Here is a 23,824-nt window from a genome sequence, read left to right on the forward strand (position 1 = left end):
CAGTTGGGTCTGATCCAAGAGATTGAGAAGATCCAAAGAAAAGCGGCAAGATTCGTGACTGGTACATTTAGCCATCGCGAGAGCGTTACAAATCTCATAGAAAGTTGGAAGTGGGACACACTTGCAGATAGACGACGCGCTAAACCGAAGGAGCCGCTCTCTAAATCCAATCTTCACCGAAGATGTAGAGCATATATTATTACCACCAACTTTCAAATCGCGTAATCAGAGATAAGGGAAATAAGAGCTCGTACAGAGGCGTTCAGTCGTTTTTGCCTCGCGCGATCCGCGAGTGGAACAGTGGGGGGAAGTATGACTTTGGAGCGAATTGTGCCCTCCGCCACACACCGCTTGGTGGCTAGCGGAGTACATATGTAGATGTAGATGTAGATGCTGTCACGTGCCACATAAAGCGAACCATTTTGCTCACTTAGTCAAGATGGGAAGTGATGAAAGGTATAGTTTGCCCCATAGATGTGTTACTTAAGTTTTTGTCGCAGTCCAGTGATACACACCAGTTTTGCAATACATGTTGTGCTGTTCTAAGAAAGAACATTACATAGTTAGTGTTAGCTTTGAATAAGGTGTCAGCGTCCAAGGTTGACTTCCATTTAAAAACCTTCATGAAGCACTAGGTCCAGGTCCTTTTCTTTGATAAAACTAAAGATTAATGCCGTATTCCTGGTACTAATTTCTTTTTAATTTTAGTCCACTCATCTCAGTTTTCACAATTGAAACGAGACGAAATGCCGTGACGCTAGGGCTTCCCGTCTGGTAGACCGGTCGCCTGGTACAAGACATTTGAGTTGACGCCACTTCGGCGACTTGCGCATCAATGGGAACGATATGATGATGATGAAAAAAACACAACACACAGTGCCTTAGCGGAGAAAATCTCCTACCCCGCCAGGAATCGAACCCGGGCCGCTTTGCATAGCTGACCACTCACCTATCGAGGCGAACACTTTCACAATCAGTATTTTAACATAACAGAAACATTTTCGTATTCACTGTGTTCAGGGAAGACTAATTGTACAGTATCTCCTCCGCCTAAGAACTTACAAAGAGAGACCTGAAATGTCGAGCTGAAACGAATGATTACAAGTGAGTGAATATAAGAATACAAATATCATCCTATGTACATATAACACAGCTCCTTCGAGAAACATAGCAAATATTTTTGTCAGTCGAAATAGCCATGAGCATTATTTCAGTTTTCATTATTAAAGTCATATTCCAATAAATTATATTTTTATGAATGCAAAACATTTTTAAAATGTGATGGAAAACAAAGGTGTTTATAGAGTAACGAAAATAAATTAGATAATGTTCCAAAATATGACAGGTCGATCTTTTATCGTAAGTTAATATTGCAGATTAATCACCGATAAGTGGCATTTGTTTTCAATGAATATATACCAATTTCATAAAGAAGAAATGAAAATAAGATTGCTTTTGTACTTTATCGTGAAATTTAAGAAGGACAAATTTTCGTAGCACAATGCTGAAGCATGTGGAATTATTATTACGTAACCTACCTACCGCCTTTGAACAACACAGAACGTTGGCAGTATACTAATGTATTTCTTAGTTATGTAAAAATATGAATCGGATACTTCATATACGAAGATCGGCGCAACCACTGTTGAAAGTAAGGTGGTGTCGCAAGTTTCCGTAATCTCAAGAAGTTACCGTAAATCTTGGTTTGTTGGGGAGCGAAACTCATGAGCGTGAGAATTCGAGTCATAATAATGAATGTATGGGAAAGCGAAGTTATAACCACAGACTCGAAAATTATTTTTATCACACTCTTCAAAAAGTAGGTCACAAGACTAACGCGAACAAATGCTGAGGCATTTCACTACAACCAGTCTTCTAAACAATATTCTCTCGTACCCTCGTTGCTGTAAAGGGACAGGGAATTCTGGAAAGGGGTGACGGGGGAGGGGGGTGGGGGTGGCAATGGTTTACAGGACCAACTTTGTGCAGAACAGAAACTGAATCTTGTTTCTCGAATGACAAAATGACTCTGTTTAATGTACTGCGCTAGCCCCCGGTTCACACAGGTAATACAAAGCATCTACGGCCGCCCGGCCGTTGGTGGCCGAGCGGTTCTGGCGCTACAGTCTGGAACCGCGCGACCGCTACGGTCGCAGGTTCGAATCCTGCCTCGGGCATGGATGTGTGTGTTGTCCTTAGGTTAGTTAGGTTTAAGTAGTTCTAAGTTCTAGGGGACTTATGACCTCAGCAGTTGAGTCCCATAGTGCTCAGAGCCATTTGAACCACTTGAACCATCTACTGCCGGATGACATAGCTTTAATATATACTGATATATACAAAAATCTTGCTAGTGAACTAGTCTGTCCATTATTGAAAGCGTTATCGAAATCCCTAGAGTATTTTCTGGGATTAGCCTGAAAACACAGACAGTAAAATCCGGCGACTAGCTTTATTTCCAATACAACAGGTGGCCGAGAAGTAACGACGAATTTGAATTTTGTGCCATTTTGTCATATGACGGTTGGCAGGCGTGGTTTCTCCGTGTTTGCTATCTACAATCCTTCCCGTTGGTAGCAGATAGCCTCTGTGTCGTAAGGATTCATGATAGATGTTTATTTTCGAGATGAAGCACATGACAACTCAGCAACACATCCAAGTGATAAAACCTTATTACAGAAACAGTGAAAGTTCCACAACAACCGTTCGTGATTTGAATGTGACACTCGGAAGTATTGCTGCTCCAACAGAATCACGAGTTCCGAAGTTGATCCAGAAGTTTGAGACCACGGGTTCTTCAACCGTTAAGAAAATAGGACGACCGCGTTATATTCGAACACAAGAATACACTGCTATCGTGCGTAACAATGTGACCGTAAGCCCGAGAAAACCGGTTTGTCGATGAGCTGAACAATTGGATTTATCACCAAGTTCACTGCATGAAATCCTTTCAAAAAATCTGAAAATGCGTTCTTACAAGATTTAACTTACACAAGAGTTGAGGCCTGCAGATCACGGAAAAACACTTTGATTTGCTCAGAGGGTCTTGGCTCGACAAGCGGAGGACGAGAACTTCACGAAAAGAATAATTTTGTCCGATGAGGTGCATTTCCACCTCAGTGGCTTCGTCAATAAGTAGAACTGTTGAATTTGGGGTAACGAAAACCCGCGAGTCACTGTGGAAGTGGGGATTAACAAGATGGTGCGACGTGTCACTCATCCCGTTCTGATCGAAAAGTTTTCTCAAAAAATGATCTCCTTGTGTGGAAACCAGGAATGGCCTACCAGATCATGCGATCTTGCGCCTTGTGACTTCCTTCCGTGTGGATTTATGACGTCAAAAGCTTACGCGAACGTACCACAAACAATACACCAATTGAAGGACGAAATTAAAATTCATAACGGCACCCCACCTGATGTTGGTGAACACGTAATCGAGAACTTTAATGAACTCGTTACTCGTTGCGCGCGGCCTTGGGTGGTCATAAATTTTTCACACATGGATGAGAGAAGTTGCTTAACGTGTTTGTAAAAAAAATTTCAATACATTTTGGTCGTAGATTTAATGGGAGAACTCTTTTGATGTAAACAAAGGTGAGGGACAAGACGTTTGCTTATCGGCACTTCAATTTAATTTTGTACTAGAGAAACTCATCAAAATAGGGTAAAAGTAAATACTTGGAACAAATATGCGAACAGAAGTAAGCTGCTCTACATTTACATCTACATCATACTCCGAAAGCCACCTAATGGTGTGATGGAGGGTACTTTCGGTAACACTACCTGATCCCTTCAGCCCTGTTCCACACGCGAATGGTGGGTGGGAAGAATGATTGTCACTGAGCCTTTGTATTGGCTCTAACTTCTCTAATTTTGTCCTCGTGGTCATTTCGCAAGGTGTGGTTGGGGGGAAGTAATACGTTGTCCGACAACTCCTGAAATGTGCTGTCCCGAAATTTCAATAGAAAATTTATCCGAGATGCACAACGCCTCTCTTGTAACGTCTGCCAGTGGAGTTAGTTTAGCATCTTCGTAACGCCCTCTCGCCAGCTAAACGATCCTGTGACGAAATGCGCCGCTCTTCGTTGGATCTTCTCTATCTCCCCAATTAGTCCTACCTGATAGGGATCCCAGATAGACCAACAATACTCAACAATCGATCGAACAAGCGCCTCATAAGCCACTTCTTTCGTGGATGAGTTACATTTCCTTAAGACTCTTCAGATGAATCTGAGTCTGGTGTCTACTTTTCCCACTGTTTTGTATGGTCATTCCACTTAAGGTCACTCTGGCTAGTTACGCCTAGATATTCTACGGCGGACGCTGTCTCCATCTGCTTGTCATCAATAGTGCACCTGTACAGTAGTGGATTTATTTTTTTATATATGCGCAATATGTTACATTTATTTACGTTCATGCTAAAAATTGCCATAGTCTGACCCATTCATCAATTCTCTGCAGGTCATTCTGCCAATTCTTACTATACTCTGGCGTTGCTACTTTGTTGTAGACAACTGCATCAACTGCGAATAGCCTTAAAGAGCATTCGACGCTTTCTACTAGATGATTTATATATATTGTAAACAGCAACACTCCTATCACACTTCCCTGCGGTACTTCGGATATAACCTATACATCTTTTGATTTAGTTCCGTTAAGAGCGAAAGTCTTGAATCCAATCGCAAGTCTGCGCCAATACTCCGTAAGCTCGTATTTCTTCACTAAAAAGTAGTGTGGGACGGTGTCAAATGCCTTACGGAAACGAAGGAACACGGCGTCAACCTGAGCGTCGTTATCCACTGCGCTTGGATCTCACGGAGAAACAGAGCGAGCTGAGTTTCGCAGGATCTCTGTTTGCGGAGCCCATGTTGAGTTTTGTAGAGGAGTGGTCATTTTCCAAAAGCGACATGATTCTTGAGCACGAAACATTTTCCGTAATTTTACAACAGATTTACGTCGACGCTATAGGTCTATAATTGTGTGGATCGGCCTTACAGAATTCCTTAAAAACGGGAATGACCTACGCTTTTTTCGTTGCTCAAGCTGTCTACGATAATTACTACTGTAAAGGGAGAGAGTTCTTTCGCATAATCTTTATAGAATCTTATAGGTATCTCATCTGGTCCTGAAGCCTTTCCACTACTAAGCGATTGTAGCTGCTTTTAATTTCCGCGATCGGTTATCTCAATATCTGCCATTTCGATGTTCGTACAATGATTGAAAGGAGGGAGAGTCTTACGATCTTCCGCGGTGAAACATCTTCGGAAGACCGAATTCAGTATTTCGGCCTTCTCTCTGTTATCTTCCGTTTCGGTGCCGGTGTGGTCGCTGAGAGAATGAATAGATGACTTTGACCAACTTTATGACCTTCCATACGACCAAAATCTCTTAGGGTTTTTAATCATTTCTGTTGACAAAGTCTTCTCTCAATGCTCTTCTCACGCTCATTTTCGCTTGGGTTCAGATTTTGTTTGTCAAACTAGGGTTTTACTCCTCTTGAATCTGAGACAAAGTGCTCTTCGTTTACGTAGCGATTTTCTAACACGGCTATTAAACCAGGGTGGATCCTTCCCATCACTTAAGGCCTTACTCGCAACATTCTTGTCTAGGAGATATTGTACGATGCCTTTGAATTTTTTCTATTTGTTCTCCTCATCTTCGTTATCATCATCGAATATTTGATGCTAACTGCTGAGATATTCTGAAATTGGTATCCTGTCACCCTTGCTGAACGAATATATCTTCCTACCTTTCGTAACATTCCTTTTAGGACGCTTTGTCATAAATGCTGTCTCAGCCTTACAATACCCGATACCTTCCTCTACGTTAACTGATTCGATATCTTCAAGTCTGTTTGTTGTCAGGAGGTCTAACACCTTACCCTCTCGAGCTGGTTATCTATCTGCCCAAGGTAATTTTTGGACAAGACATCCCAAACAGTTCCACACGTTTCCCTGTCTCTGGCACCAATTTTGATTGCATAACACTCCCAATCTATATCTGACAAGTTGAAGTCACCCGCTATTACAACGGCATGATCAGGAAAATTACTGGTGATATTCTGCAAGTTCTGTCTGAAGCGCTCTACAACTACAGATCCTGACTCAGGTGGTGTATAAAAGCAACGGATCACCATTTTTTACCGTTCTTTGATACCCAATTTCTCCCAGATTAATTCACTTTGAGAGTCCTTCATAACCTCGCTAGATTTTATCGAATTTCTTACTGCAATAAACACGTCACCACCATTGCCTCCTAACCTCACAAAAGTTATCAGGAGTAACACTGAAGCGAGACAGGTCCTAAAGAACCTTCATGAGAATAGTGTTGCAACTGAACTCCAAATCTCTTTTGAGAAGACACATGGATCCTCCATGACGAGATACAGCAACAACAGTTCAGTTCAAACTTGCTGCTGCTTGCCTGAAATCGTAGGCAACACCAGAAATGACATAACGAACAACATAACTCAACCAGAATAACTATGTGAAGGCAAAGTTGTCGCCTGAAATAATTACAGTACGAAATATTTTGCCACAAAAGCACAGTCTCGTTGCATTCATTCTGACAGGAAAACTACATAGTTGAAAATCACTGTTAACCATGACGATTGACACTGTGAAAATATTTGGACACAAGATGCAACCCCTTATGTCAAGTGCAGACGTAAAAAAATATTATTTCCGATTATTGAAGGATTTAGATCCATTGCATGGAAAAGATGTCTGGAAATTTTATGGATATACAGGGGTAACAGGTATAAGTGGAATTATTTTTATGTTTGTTACCATAATATGTGCAGACCTGAAAGTATTGGTTGGTTTTTCTCCGCGTCAAACAGTCATCTCATAAGCAAATCACTTAATTTACCACCTGATGTTTTCTTCATAGGCGCAACTGTACCACTATGTAGACTACACCTCTCAGTATAGACTTACCATTCTTCGCATCCACGCTTCAACTCCCACCTGCTCCTCAGGGGAAAACAGTCATTAATGGGTCACTCTAGCCACATATAGAGGTACTAAGTAACCTAAAAACATACGACTATAATTATTGGCCAGCACATGACATACATACTGATATAATGTTATTCAGTACACGGTCCTGGGCCACCAATGGTAATATCTGCACTTGTATCTGGTACCAACCTGTATAGCTCAAAATTGTAATTCTGTCAGAGACAACAAAGGACCTGGAAGAGCAGTTGAATGGAATGGACAGTGTCTTGAAAGGAGAATATATGATGAACATCAACAAAAGAAAAACGAGGATAATGGTATGTGGCTGAATTAAATTAGGTGATGCTGAGGGAATTAGATTAGGAAATGAGACACTTAAAGTACTAAATGAATTTTGCTATTTGGGGAGCAAAATAAGTGATGGTGGTTGAAGTAGAGGGGATATAGAATGTAGGTTGGCAACGGCAAGGAACATTTGATGAATATAGCTGAAAGCATTGTGAAGTTGTTTGTATCTTAGTTACTAAAAATTATTTTTCTAGAAAGCGGAAAATGATAGTTCACTTTACGTTTTCCACATCAGCTATATCTTCAGTACATTTGAGGTGCACATTCTCCTTGACTAGCTTATTCTCTGTACTCTGAATGCTATTTCAAGTGTCCCTTCCGTACTCTGGACTCCAGCAGATCGTTCTACTCCGGCCATTTGTAGACGAACCACGACGTTCTGGATGTTATCTTGTTACTTCCAGGGTGGATGCCAAAATGAACGATTATTTGAGTCGTACTAATTAAACTGTGATTCATACATATTTTGGCGTCTATCACACCTATGTTAAGAAATTTCCAAACGTAGATCGTTTTCGGTATTCACACACATACATAGTTTTTGCAAATTTCAATAAGATTTTACATCGGGCTGTGCAGATATTTGCAAGGGACATTGGCATTTTCAGCAACCCTACATAATAGAAACATTGCTTCCATAATAGTTGCGGGTAGTAAAAACTGAATGAATGTATTCCTTGCCGCTTTTTTTAAAAACCAGGAGTGAGATTTTCATGTTGTCTCGTTCGCTGCGTACAAGCTACGAGCCCTACGTAATAAAATAAGAGGACCTTTTTGTAGCAGATTTAGTGTAGTTACACTTTTTACAGAGGGGCCACAGTTTCCGAGTTGATCAAGAAAAACATACAAAAGTGACTTTCAAACGCATCTGCACACCCATCCCCACCCTCACACCATCCCTCACCACTCAGTATATCTATCTTGTTGTTCGCGGCACTCCCTGGACGGAAATTTCGGGCTACACGAACTTTTGCCGATATTCAACCTTGTTTGGGCTATATTGATTGGCTATTACGTCACCTGAGTAATCGGCTATTTCGTTAACGTTATTAATTGAAACGTGGCCGTGATGGTAATGAAACAAAAAAGACATATGTAGGCCATACCCTAAAACTGTTTACGTTAACAATTCTATCCAAACTTTACCTTACAAGCAAAGTAGTTTGGTATTCAGAATACCTGACAAATAAAAGGTTGCAATTCTTTATTTTATGCCGTTAAAATTAACAAAACTGTCAGGTAAAATTTACACAAACGTCAATTTATAGTTTGTATGTGTTTGACTAAGACGGTGGGGCGTCATAAGGCTACTCTGTGAAGACGAAACACTGTTGACTGTGTGAAATAATTCGTACTGTAGCAAATTACGGTACAGAGGTGATAGGGAGAGCCATACTAGATATTCTCATCGTTTGGGGGAGGGGGGGGGGGCTAACTCGAAAACTGCAACCTGTAGCGCTACACCGCTGTACTAACGCTTGCTGGCCGCACTCAAATTCACATATGTGGCGAAAGAGTTGTGTATCTCGTCAGAACCTGGCAAATGGGCTAATGGGTGTCTTTGTACACATACATTTTTAAAGCGCCCAACATAGGGCCGAGTTGGGATCTTTTAGAAGGATCCGTTGCCATTCTATTCACGTGTGTGTCAATGTTACACAACGACGAGCATTCGGCACAGAAAGGCGCGAAAAAGAATGGATGAAAACTCATAAAACATTATTTTGCTTCGGATCACGTTTAACTTTTGCCAAATGTTTTTTAGTGCTGCCTGTTGGTAGTACCCTGTATACCCCAACATAAATTTCACTCGTAATACGCTCCAAAGGGTTGAGATCACTTTCAGAGGGCTTGAAGAACTTCAATGATCTTAGGCAAAGGTTGAATTCTCCGGGCGCTGTCAGCAGTGTGAAGGTTATCAGGAATGTCTTCCTGTTGCGTATCGCACTGCAAACTGTCGTCATCGACTTCGAAAGATACGAAAATTAACGCCGCAACAGAAAAGGCCACTTTTTTATTCACGCTATTATGGCACCTTCTGAAGCCTTTTCGTAACGATTGTGAGGAAAGTTGCGTCCAAAAGTTTTTACTCTTCTGCCTGCAAGACAACGGCGTGATTTTCTTGCTGTGAGTCGCAGTTCTGGCGTCGGCCGCAGATTCATGAACAGAACGGGTGAGATGTGCGTCATGTGGGTTGCGACGATATTACCATGGTCTGACACTTCCACAGTGGCGTCGTAAAATGTTGCGTCAGTGTGACATCATTAACCCACCTTAAAGCTCACATGAACATTTGTGTTCTGGTTTTTTATTTGCACACGTCGACACCTTGCAGTTGGAGTGTCGCGAACCCAAGGGTGATATCACAGGGTGCCACGCTATTGCACAATTATGGAAAAAAGTTGTAGCCACATTCGAGCGAAACTTTGAACTGAAGTGTAACGATGGGAGGAAGTTACAAGGTTTCAAAAAAGTGGCCAACTTTTATTGTAAACAATTTTTTATGTTACTGAGCAACAGTCAGAAAATAATTTTTAAATATACGTACCGCCATTTGACAGTATTGATTTTTATTTGATTGCGACCCAGATTTCTGCCTTTTATGCCATTTCCAAATGACTGAATTTATGTCGTTAACATATTTTGCAGGACATCAAGCTCAAAATTGGCCTTAAATTAAGAAAAAATATTTTCTTCCCACGTAATGCTAGATGAAAAATCACCAGCTTGTAAAAATATCAGTAAATAGTAGCGGAGCACGTCATATTTATAAAAAAGCTAGAATTTAGTAAAGCTACTATTCAGTATAAAACTGTTATTCGGTGAACAGTAGTAGAAGATGTCACGTTTAGTAACAAACTGCTACTATTTACTGACCTTTTTACAAGATGGTGATTTTACATCTGGTATTTCGTGGAGAGCCAATATTTTTCTTAATTTAAGGCCAATTTTGAGCTTGATGTCCTGCAATATATGTTAATGACATCAACTCAATCACTTGAAAAAGGCATAAAACTCCGAAACCTGTGTCGTAATTAAATAAACAACTATACTGTCAAATAGCGGTGTGTTCATTTGAAGTGTTTCATTGTGCTGAACAGTTTACTTTACTTCCACTACAAGGATACTCCTTGAATACCTTTAATCGTGGAGTGTATATGTGTCATAGATGTCAAGGTTGTGCTCACGCACCAAAGTCAATTAAATAGGCCCTGCCATTGATAACCTGCACCGGGAAAAACATGTGAATAAGTACCTGATGTTGTGATAATACTGTAATTTAATCAGGATCAGTGCTCGGAATCTAATCCCGAAAACAGTAGAACAACTGGGTACCGTGAAGATATTTATTATAAAAAACAACACTCAAAAAATGGAAACTCAACAGATATTAATCTAAATTAGAGATCAGCAAAACGTCTATGACTTGACTCGAAATCGTGCCCCCGTTAATTCGGCGGAAACACAAAGTGGATAATCAATGATTTGCAGCGAACTTAAGAAAGCCTCCACCCTGACTGACATGGGTCCTACGTCAGCGGCTTTCGCCGCCGCGGTCAGCTGACTTTCTGGCAATCTGCACTAGTCATTTCCGTGTCGGCTGTCGAGAAGGGCACCCAATTGCCGATCCTATTCGTGAATGCAGTTACTCATTTGTTATTGTTTTCTTTTCTGTTCGTTTATCGTGTTAATTCTGGTATGTTTATTGGGTTCATTTTTGTTCGAATCCAACGCATTTGTTACTCGTGGGTGTGACCCATCATGTTTCATTGCCTCGATTGCCACAGATTTATTATTTCGTAATTATATGAGAAAAACCTCTCTTGACGGATTTTGGTATGTCAACCCTGCAGCTTATGTAAGTTAGTAGCTCCTCCTTCTGTTCACAGCTCGTGGTTCGTGAAGAACTTTCAAAACTGGTCGTGAAATTATTAAGAAATTACTGGCAACTGAAACGGATTTTTTTTCTGTTAATATGTTCTTCAGTTGCTCGAAAGAATTTCCCAGTCTGAAAGGAATGTAAATAACTTTCTATTGATGCCAAAACATCTACATTACATCCAGAAAGTGCTTCGTAGATCATGGTACACGCCAGTTACACAGTACGAGTTTGTTCTAGACAGGAAAAAATAAAACTGGGCAGGATAATGCACTCTAACACAAAAAAACAAGCCACGCAAACGAACGAATTATCCGAATGCGGCGGAAATCGGTAGATTTGATGTACAGGTATAGTCAAACTATTGATTAAAACTTCAGAAAATCTGGATGATTTATTCAACAGAAAGAATTTCACAAATTGAGCGACACAGCAACGCGCCGGTCCGCCTCTTGGCCTTCATGCAAGCAGCTATTCGAATTGGCACTGATTGACAGAATTGTTCGATGCCCTCCCTAGGGATATTGTGCCAAATTCTGTCCAGCTGGATTCTCATTGGCTGGAGAGAATTGTCTTGAGTGATGAGTCTTCAGTGATGAGTCCCGCTTCGAACTGATCCCAGGTGACCAGGGAAGACGATCTGGAGACGCCCCGGACAGCGGTGGGGTACCGACGTGACTGTCGCCAGCCTTACGACCCCTTGGTTGCTATCCGAGACACCCATACAACATATCGGTTCATCGACAATATTCCGCACCCCGTTTTGTTGCCCTTATGACAAACAGTCCTGGGCTCACACTTCAGCAAGATAATGCCCGCACACAAACAATGAGAGCTTCTAGCGCTTGTCTTCGAGCTTGCCAAACTCTGTCTTGGACAGTAACGTCGCAGAATGTCTCTCCAATTGAGAACGCCAAGAACATTGTGGGCAGAGCCCTCCAACCAGCTAGAGATTTTAGCGATCTAACGCTCCAATTGGACAGAATTTGGCATGAAATCAGTTATGAGAACATCCAACAACTCTATCTATTAATGCCACGCCGAATAGCTACTTTCATAATGGCCAGAGGTTGACCAGTACATTGCTGAGTTGCTGAATTTCTGAAGCTCTTTGTCTCGCTTGTATCATCCATTTTTTCTGAAAATGTACTTCTCTGCTCGTCTGTACACTTACATCACATCTATCGATATCCATGGAACTCGGATAATTTCTTGGCGGCGCATCGCTTTTTTTTTTTTGTCTTAGAACGTAAAACTGACCAAGAAAATATTTGATGCATTTTATGATAGGCAACCCAACCTACATCATTTGTCTCTAGTGCGGATGATGTAAGCTGAGCTGCCTGTCTTAAATTCCATGAAATATTTTGCGAGCCATTATCAGTTTGCACAGTCACAGTAAAATATGGGGTATAGTTCAGGCCGGTCGGTCCTAGAGGGGAGGCAGACTAAGAGAATGAGCGGTTGCTCCATCTGTTAACATTCTGTGAAGTACAAGTACAAATCTGTAGACTCGCCAAGAGAATGCACCACCCATCAGAGAGCCAAATGTGTCTGAATGGTTCGGTGAATGCTCCGAATACATGAAGGTCCTTTCCTGGACGCTGAAGTAATCTCATTACAGACCAGTCTCGTTACATCACGGAGGCAAGCCTTTCCTGGACACTATTTCACGAATCTTCATTACCGGTCAGCGGTCGGCTGTTGAGTTTCCATGGCTAAGCATGGCTGCTCTTGCTGTCACTGAAGGTATAACGCAATGCTCTCGTGACAACCAAACGCATTTCGTTTGGCATGTGTCTGTCTACAGCCTTATATTTAGTTTTCAACCTATTATTACGTACATACGGTATTGCAGTGCCCGTATAATTCTTTGGAAATTCATACACGTCTAAAGGAACTTCGCGTCGTAATTCAGAATAACACAGGCACTGCAATATCGCATTTATGAGGCGTCGTTGGGCTACAATATCTCACCTATACGGGAATATACGTAATGGATGTACGAGTGCAGGTCGTTGACGCGTGGTTGACGACATGTGTAAGTTGGAATCCGACCGTCAGTCGTGCACGGATAGCCAAATGGTAAGGCAACTGATCGCGATAAGTGGGACTCCCGGTCTGGCACAAACTTTCATTGTGGTCATTCCATTCTACAGCTGACGGCTGTCCATATTAGCAATTGCGAATACATTTAATATATTACTTCATTAGAACTTTCTATACAATGACTGTGTATCATTATCGTCTCTTATTAGCTATCTCACTAGGTCCATATCGATCCAGTGCTTCGTCAATTATTATTTTGAACTTGTGGCATGTTTCAAGTTTCTAACTTGGTATTGCACTATTGCATCTCTGTTTGTTTTACTGAAGATGTAAATCCTAATTACCTAAGCTGCACCGTGTACTTTGGTAATTAATCTTGCAACAACTGCGTCATAGTTTCAATGTACGTATTATCAAAGAGGTCTGGTCTACTTGTTGCCATTGGATCAAATACGTTTTTACGAGAAGTGGGTTTCCGGACTAACTACATAGGTTTCATAGAATTCATTTAGAATTGTTTCACAATAAGTCTTAAGGCGCTCACCACTGCTTTGATACTGCACTGCGTGCAGAATAAAAGGATCACTTTTTAGAAACTGTCACCCATTCCGATCCAGAAGACTGAAATTTATCTCAAAGGAGAGTACAGCCTTCTTCTGTAATGGTGCAAAAGGCTAATGTCCTGCATCGTCACCATTGGACTTGACGCTTCAAACTGAAAGGTGCCGACCACATGCGAAAAAATGCCAGAGCTCAGAAGTTCACGTGACGTGATAAGTGCGATAATGTGGACGTGTCACACCACGAGAAGGTCGTCACACCTTTTCGTGATGAGGAAAATACTACGTAACACCACCGCTCAGAAATGACACAAAAAGGCCTCAGGGGTTGAATAAGTGGGGTCAATGAAACCATCCCTTGCCTATGAGGATTTAATTCCAGCACATTTTGCTGACGGAAACGATGAGCAGCAGGAGTACGTTCTTGACAACCTTTTGGCGCTGATGATACTCTCCGATGTTTTAACCCCTCTCTGAGGACGCTCTGGGGCTACCTCCTCACAGAATGTGAACGCATTTCTTTGGAGTGCAGTGCGACTGAAGTCTTTGGTCTTGTATACAGTCTGGAACCACTAGGGAATGTTGGAAATCATTTGACGAAATCTGAAAGTTATCTGAAGCAGCAAATGCTGATTTTGCTCTTTCAATCCTCCTGCTTCACGACGTACTATGCTGTGCTGTAATCACGGAGAAGTGCGACATTGACGTACATGTGAATACAATGGCAAAGGGTACCTCTAAGCTCCCTATCCCCCCCCCCCCCTCCCTCACCTCACCAGTTCGTCAATACCCGCAGCGGCACACACCTACGTTTACTGAGAGTTTTAAAACTGTGCCTTTACAGAGAAAACCTGTGTAGTAGTCCTAGACGCCGCCAGGCAGACAGGGGTGCCACGTCGCCGCGTGCCTTTACCTGTGTGGGATTGTTTCGTACATTTTCTCTGTACAGGCACAGTTTAAAATTCTCAGTGTACCACAACTTCGTAATTAACATATAAATCATTGTAGCTAAATAAAAACTTTTATGTTGTCCAGAAAAAAAAAAAGCTTTCTGATAGTGCTCTGAAACTGTAACGTACCAGACATTTTACGTGACAAAGCAATGCAACTTTATTCGCCCCCTTTATTTTCTGAAGTTCCCTTATGAAGAATGTTGATCACGCTATGACCATGGTTGAGCGCAGCGTATTATTTTAACCGAACGTTTCAGTAACATGGAAAACTTCTGCTTTCAACCTGCGTTATCCCTGAAAACATTTACTTGAGGTATTTCCGACTTAAACTATGCAAAATCACCATTACATTTATTTATTTATTTCTTACTGATTCGTGGAATGAAACTGAAGCAACAGAACTGAGTCAAAAACCGCAGACTGCGTCTCTTCCATAGGTTACTGAGTGGTTAAACACCAGACAGCAAATGGAATGTCACAGTCTTCGAACGACATCTGGCACTACGATTTTATCCTCTTCTTTTATCTCCTCTTCCACTTGTGGTAATGCTTGTTAAGATAAAGAGTGCCGTGTTCGAGGGTGATTTGGAGCTACTATTAAGGTGTCGGTTCCCCTCTGGCTGCGTAGCTTAGTCCATAGATCAGACGGGCAAGGCGAGGACATACCACTCCAACAGGACCATACCTAATAGAACACGGTGGGTTCAAAGCAATAGTTATGATAATGACAGCATTATCTTTATCGGTTCGTACATCCAAAAACTATTTATGGTTAACCCCAGTGTTTAGAATGACCATGTTCTGGAGTGCTTGTTTCAAGATTTTACTTACAGTTTCAGTGGGATTTGGGTTAGGCTGTAATGAACATTTTCTCTCCAAAAAAGACTAATTCTGCTTGCTGTGTATTAAATGAAAGAAGCTGCACCAATGCACAATTCAATAGGATTCCCACGAACTACCCGCAGAGAGACGATTTTACTTATTGTTCCTTTTAAGAGTAATCAACTACTAATCCTATATAAATACCTGTATCATGAAGTAAAACTAATAACTATATTTAAGTATCTCTATCAGAACGTGTAATAATCTCATTTCATCGGCGTGTCTACTCTGAATTAGACACTACAGGTTCAGTCACTATCTATTGCCACCAAGTATAACTCCGAAAGTATGATAGGAGCTGAAGAGTTTGTGGTACAAAAATGTATGGGACAACGGGGGCCACAATAATGAAGTTGATTTTTTGTTGCTAGGTGGGGTCGCTTCAGCTATAAAGCTCAACTTTTTTTTTAAGGGGGTAATATAATTTGGTTCTTCTTTCCTGATAGCGGCTATAGAGACGAATCCCAAGATGTGTAATAGTAAGGTCCATGAAGGTCAACGAAGGTCACAAAGGTGGCATGAACGCCCATTGAGAGAAGATGTTAGAAGTGATGACCACTGTTATCAGTGCAGTGCTGCAATCTTCTAATCATGAATTGAGTGGTATTCCTTATCACATCGTCACTTATCGAAGCACATGCTCTCACCTTCTCCCTTGCAATATCTTGAGAGGTTGTTCGAACCTCTTCATGAACAATGTCTTTTACGAATCCCGAGAAGGAAAAATCCAGAGGCGTCAAGTCTGGGGCACCAGCCGGCCACGGCACATATCCTCCGCGTCCAATCCAACGATTTGGGAATTGTCTCTGCAAATCATTTCTTGCCATCAGCGAAAACTGTGCCGGACACCCATCGTGTTTATACCAGATTCTCATCTTGTTCCTATAGGTATTTCTTCCAGTAACAGACCTAATGATTCTTGCAGGAATGTGATGAACTTCTTACCATTAAGTTTTCCTTAGATGTAATACGGGCCCATAATTCTGTCATCCTGAATCCCAAACCATACATTCACCGATCACAGTTTTTGGTGTTCAAATTGTAGCAGAAAACATGAATTTTCAGTTGCCCAATAATGTATCTTATGCAAATTAACATTTCCATGGTTCGCGAATGTAGCCTCGTCAGTACATAAAATCAAATTTATAAATGTGTCCTCCCACTGAATCTAAAGTTGAGCCCATCGGCAGAATTCAGTGCGACACATACAATCCGCATCAGTTCGTTCTTAGTTGAGACGGTTATGGTAAGGATGATATTAACGGCGGTGCAGAACACGAACAACTCTTCCCTGGCACATGCCAGATTCCCTTGCCATTTGACACGAACGAACACAAGCATCTCGAACTACAGTGGCAAGAGTGCCAATTTCCGCATCCTCGTTAGTAACTTCCCTTTACCGAATATGTTTCTGATGCGTTAAACATCCAGTTGTTCTCAATTTATCATACATATATTTAAATGTACGACGTGTAGGATGAAGATGTTGAGGATATCTTTCAGCGTATTAGTCTCTAGCTCTCACTGAATTTCGTTGGCATTCTCCATAAATGAGAAGAATATCGACTTATTGTTCGAAGGAATAGATCATACAAATTCGCTTGATTCGACGATACTAGTCTTACGGTTCCTATTAGTGTTGTATTGCGAAACCGTCGGATGGTGTTTACATGTCAATGGCACGTTATATGGATACGCCCTATTCGGCTAATATTTACTATTTGCACGATATATGAGGGAGAATTGTCAGAGCATGTGCTTCGGTATGTGCCGAAATGATAAAGAATACCACTCAGTCCATGATAAGACGATTGCAACACTGCGTTGATACCAGTGGTCGTCATTTCGAACACCTTTTGTAAATGGACGTTCATGCAGCCTTTTTGACCTTCATTGACTTTCAACGACCTTACTGTTACACATCATAGAATTCGTATCGATAGCCAGTATCAGAAAATAAGTACCAAACTCTAGCAATCCATTTAAGAAAACAAAGTTGACGTTCATATCTCTGACGCGGCCCCACCTGGCAACAAAAAACCAACGTCGTATTCTGGCCCCCGTTGTCCCATGCAACATTTTCCTTTACAAACGATTCGGCTACTACCATACTTTCGGGGTTACTCTAGTTAGTATATTGGCAATGTATCCTTAGAGCAACTATCAGCCAATTTGACACAATAGCGCACTTAAAAGCCTAAAGTGGTCAACACGTATTCCATCTTGAAAAAAAAAAAATTCATTTTTGTGAAAAATGAAAGTTACAGGAAAAAATGTTATGTGGTATAAATTTTTAAGATAGAATATTTCGCTTCACAATAACGAAATTAATAGGTTTGAGAAAGGTATGTATAACGTTTTGTTCCCGTCGGGAAAATAAGAGGTTTGAAATTATTCGTTAAACGTAATCTAGAAATTCTTGGTACTGTTATTAGTTTTATTTGATTAATGCTAGCCATTGCTTGTAGTTAGTTTACTTTCCAGAAGTAGATAGCTTTTAACTGCTGATGTACAACTTATTAGTTTCACATAGCTTTAGGAGATTTTCCGAACGCAATGTACAAACGATTGTGTAACTGTTAAGGTGCGGAACGCAGTTGAATGTTGCTATGCGGGAGAAATCGTAGAAAGAAAAGACAGGAAACGATAATGACAATGTTGTTATCAGCAGCATGATCGTTGCCAATATTGTAAACTGTGTGACTAACCTATGCGGCAGTGTTCTTGGCAACTTGTAGTTTACTTTTTGGACTTCCGAACGCTGCAACTCGCCCACCAGGATGATTAATCATCGCTGACAGACAGCCGCGCTGTCACTTATTTCCAGCGCGTAATTGGCTAATGGCCTAAGCTACCGCATCGAATTTCTCTCCAGTCACGTTTTGGCGACGTAGGCAACGATAAAAAAAAGGTATAGCACTATAATTTCCCAGAAGGCTATTGAATGCTTAACATCGTTTGTTTGCGTTCTGATAACTACGAAATAGTATTGATAATGAATTAACATCTCATTATATTTCTCTTTACTAGAACTCGTCCGCCTCCGCAACGGGGCGCTTAGGGTGTCTGCCTGACATGTGAAGGAAATCACGTATGGTTTGGGATCTATCCTTGGAGTATCTGGTCTGCAGACGGCTTCGTGTTGCCAACTCAGGAGCTACTTGAGTGATAAGTAGCGGCTCTGACGTTCTGGAAAGCTCACAGGGAATGGGAGAGAGGGTTGTACTGACACCATACCCCTTCACAGCCTATCCGAACGACATTTTGAGGGAATGACACGCAGGTCGGACTACAACACATGGTCGGAACGCATAGTATTTGAACTGGAACTCACAAGGATCAAAGTACGTTCCTCTCGTCAGCTTTCACATAACATGACACGTTAATTTACATAGGTTTACTGACACAAATCACAAGAAGATTCGTAGCCGTTTCGGTGGCAGCAGATAGAGAATGAAATCCACGTTATATTTCCGCCATAAACACCTTGAATATGATGCGTCTCTTAAATACACAACAATATCTTTGAAACTTAGAACTTCACCTCTTAGCGAAATTCCGTCTGTAAAGTAACAGCTCTAAATTTTCATACAGGAGTAGCCTATACAAGTCTCAATTTAAGTGTACCGTACACTATAATGTTTATTGTGTTACGTACTTTACGATCGTATTTCCCTCAGACACAATAATTATCCTTTAACAGCAATTAAAGCAATTTATCGCTAATACTTGAAACGGTTATAACCTCTTTACGTAAAAAATATTACCATTCTGCACGACCCGAAATTTCGTGATTACATGTTCATGTTGAACCACTACAATACTTTTCATCCCAAATTTTGAGGGGATGAATATTATACGTTAAATACCGTAGTGGCAGAAGTTGTGATAATTAGGGCAGAAATTAGCTAAACTGTTGTTAGACATAGGGTGCAAGTTTCTCCAGCGTTACTGTCTGTCCGAAGCACTGGAGGACTTCTGATCGTGCAGCCCTACGTGCTGTGTCAGCTCTTGGAGACTGACACATGCTCAAGGTACCGTCCAGTGTTCATGTAACTCAAACTTTGTAGAAAATACGGAGAGTGTTTCAATGGAAGTTACTAAAAACAACTGTGAAATCATGTAGCCAAATGTTCATCATGTAAAAATGATTTAGTACGCAGTGTCTTGAAAGGAGGATATAAGATGAATATCAACAAAAGCAAAACGATAATAATGCAATGTAATCGAACTAAGTCAGGTGATGTTGAGGGAATTAGATTAGGAAATGAGACACTTAAAGTAGTAACGGAGTTTTTTTATTTGGGGAACAAAATAACTGATGATGGTCGAAGTGGAGAGGATATAAAAGGTAGACTGGCAATGGCAGAGGAAAGCGTTTCTGAAGAAGACAAATTTGTAAACATCGAGTATAGATTTAAGTGTCAGGAATTCGTTTCTGAAAGTATTTGTATGGAGTGTAGCCATTTATGGATGTGAAACATGGACGATAAATAGTTTAGACAAGAAGAGAATAGAAGCTTTCGAAATGTGGTGCTACAGAAGACTGCTGAGGATTAGATGGGTAGGTCACATAACTAATGAGGGGGTATTGAACAGAATTGGAGAGAAGAGAAATTTGTGGCACAACTTGACTAGAAGAAGGGATCGGTTGGTAGGACATATTCTGAGGCATCAAGGGATCACCAATTTAGTATTGGAGGGCAGAACGGAGGGTAAAAATCGTAGAGGGAGACCAAGAGATGAATACACTACACAGTTTCAGAAGGATGTAGGTTGCAGTAGGTACTGGGAGATGAAGAAGCTTGCACAGGATAGAGCTGCATCAAACCAGTCTCTTGACCGAAGACTACAACAACAAATTTAAAAATGAAAAATTAATTTCCTACTTATTACAGTTATCTAAATGGAAAGGGCCAGAAAGTTACTATTAAAAGAAACTAACTAAGAAACGTAGCTTCAAAAAATTCACTGAAATCATTAATCCTACGAAATGTTCGCATACAGAAAAGCTATAAAAACAGAGAAAGTGAGATTTCTTTTCATATGAGTAAATTAAAAGGAAGTCGATATAGGCAGAAAATTAAATCGCAGACCTATCTCTTATACGGTGTCAAACTGCCAGAAGAAAATAGCGTAATTTTCGCTGGATTTAATTTACGAGGAGAGAAAAGTTTACGTAAGCCGTTTTGCTACTGAATTTCATGTCCTATTACAGAGAGAAAGGTTTTATTTTCACTATCCATTCCAATGGTAGTATTGAGTGGGATTAACCGGTATAGATGATTTTCAATCTATTTATACGAGGAAGCGCCTGACCATTAGCGCTATGCGACCAGGTTTAAAGAAGATTTTAATCTCCATGATGTTAATTCCATTAAACTAGAGACCAAATTATGAAGCAGATAACTGCATTTATCTGCACCTTTTGTAATACATTACCCATTTGTGATTACTGGCGAATACTATTATCTCTTGCTTTGGAATTCACGAATACGTATGAGCATTCCTTAACAGCTAGGGAATGTTTTTGATAACATAGAAAGGGAGATGCGTTAACTACAAAGGGTGCTTGTACGTATAACATCTCAGTTGTGCCTGTAGAACCCATGTTCAGATATGTAATTGCACATACACTCCTGGAAATTGAAATAAGAACACCGTGAATTCATTGTCCCAGGAAGGGGAAACTTTATTGACACATTCCTGGGGTCAGATACATCACATGATCACACTGACAGAACCACAGGCACATAGACACAGGCAACAGAGCATGCACAATGTCGGCACTAGTACAGTGTATATCCACCTTTCGCAGCAATGCAGGCTGCTATTCTCCCATGGAGACGATCGTAGAGATGCTGGATGTAGTCCTGTGGAACGGCTTGCCATGCCATTTCCACCTGGCGCCTCAGTTGGATCAGCGTTCGTGCTGGACGTGCAGACCGCGTGAGACGACGCTTCATTCTGTCCCAAACATGCTCAATGGGGGACAGATCCGGAGATCTTGCTGGCCAGGGTAGTTGACTTACACCTTCTAGAGCACGTTGGGTGGCACGGGATACATGCGGAAGTGCATTGTCCTGTTGGAACAGCAAGTTCCCTTGCCGCTCTAGGAATGGTAGAACGATGGGTTCGATGACGGTTTGGATGTACCGTGCACTATTCAGTGTCCCCTCGACGATCACCAGTGGTGTACGGCCTCGGTAGGAGATCGCTCCCCACACCATGATGCCGGGTGTTGGCCCTGTGTGCCTCGGTCGTATGCAGTCCTGATTGTGGCGCTCACCTGCACGGCGCCAAACACGCATACGACCATCATTGGCACCAAGGCAGAAGCGACTCTCATCGTTGAAGACGACACGTCTCCATTCGTCCCTCCATTCACGCCTGTCGCGACACCACTGGAGGCGGGCTGCACGATGTTGGGGCGTGAGCGGAAGACGGCCTAACGGTGTGCGGGACCGTAGCCCAGCTTCATGGAGACGGTTGCGAATGGTCCTCGCCGATACCCCAGGAGCAACAGTGTCCCTAATTTGCTGGGAAGTGGCGGTGCGGTCCCCTACGGCACTGCGTAGGATCCTACGGTCTTGGCGTGCATCCGTGCGTCGCTGCGGTCCGGTCCCAGGTCGACGGGCACGTGCACCTTCCGCCGACCACTGGCGACAACATCGATGTACTGTGGAGACCTCACGCCCCACGTGTTGAGCAATTCGGCGGTACGTCCACCCGGCCTCCCGCATGCCCACTATACGCCCTCGCTCAAAGTCCGTCAACTGCACATACGGTTCACGTCCACGCTGTCGCGGCATGCTACCAGTGTTAAAGACTGCGATGGAGCTCCGTATGCCACGGCAAACTGGCTGACACTGACGGCGGCGGTGCACAAATGCTGCGCAGCTAGCGCCATTCGACGGCCAACACCGCGGTTCCTGGTGTGTCCGCTGTGCCGTGCGTGTGATCATTGCTTGTACAGCCCTCTCGCAGTGTCCGGAGCAAGTATGGTGGGTCTGACACACCGGAGTCAATGTGTTCTTTTTTCCATTTCCAGGAGTGTAGTTACATACGATACATTGTGATTCGTACTTGATGAGTAAAGTAAAAGGGTACAGGAAGGAGACGAAATATCGACCCTATGAGTCCAGGATTTGTTAAACTACCAGACACATTGCTTGTTGATGTAGTGGTCTTAGTAGTGTTTGAATAATGTCAAATTCTGAGGGGATGAATATTAAACGTTAAATACCATAGTTACAGAAGATGTGACTATTAGGGCAGAAATTTGCCAAACTGTTGTTAGATGTAGTGTGAAAGTTTGTCCAGGGTTACTGTCAGTCCAAAACTTTGGAGGACTTCTGATCGTGCCCTCTACATACTGTGTGAGCTCTTCGAGACTGACACATGCTCAAGCTACAGTCGAGACGTAGCAAATCAAGTAAGTAAGAATACTGAGAAAATTAAGCAAGAGGCGCATATTTAAGTAAAGCTGTAGATTATAAAATATGCAGAACACATAAGTGAGTATTTGAGAAGGTAAAAATGTAACTATACCGTTGTCTGAAGTTATGTATTCAGTAAGAGGGTCTAAAGTTGCATGCGATTATTAATGTAATCAAAGAGATGAAGTAACGTCAACTCCATGTAGCAGAAATACTAGTAATTAAAAAGACAGTAATGGCGAGAAGTTAGTGTTCCACAGGTCACTGAACTATACTGCAAATAATGAGCACATTTGATTGCCTGGCAATAGTCGATGAAACTTGTTAGAAGAAGTTTGGCATAACAAATAACAGTAGTCACATTCCATGGTTTAAACCTCGAGTTGCAGCGCAGCCTGTTATATTTCTGAAGTCATTCCAAGGAGCTTTACCGCTCTCCTGGGATAATCAAGGGAGTATTGTATTCATGGTTCGTCATTTTAAGGAAGATAACTGCAATGGGTAATATTAAATTTGAGCCGAATGGCCAATGTTGATAATTTTTCTCGTGCCTTTAAAGCGACGCGTTGGTCAGATAACACACAGAGGAGATGCAGATTTGAATAATTTGGACCACAAAACAATAATGAAATGCTGGAGACAGAATATTTGTTGACTACCACCTAAATCAGGCTTCGTAGCTTGCTGAAACTGAAAATAAATTACATTTGGCAGATGTATTGATAACTAGTTTGTCAGACAAAGTGAGAGAATT

The sequence above is a fragment of the Schistocerca piceifrons genome, chromosome 3, assembly GCF_021461385.2.
Source record: "Schistocerca piceifrons isolate TAMUIC-IGC-003096 chromosome 3, iqSchPice1.1, whole genome shotgun sequence".
In the NCBI taxonomy this organism is placed as follows: Eukaryota; Metazoa; Arthropoda; class Insecta; order Orthoptera; family Acrididae; genus Schistocerca; species Schistocerca piceifrons.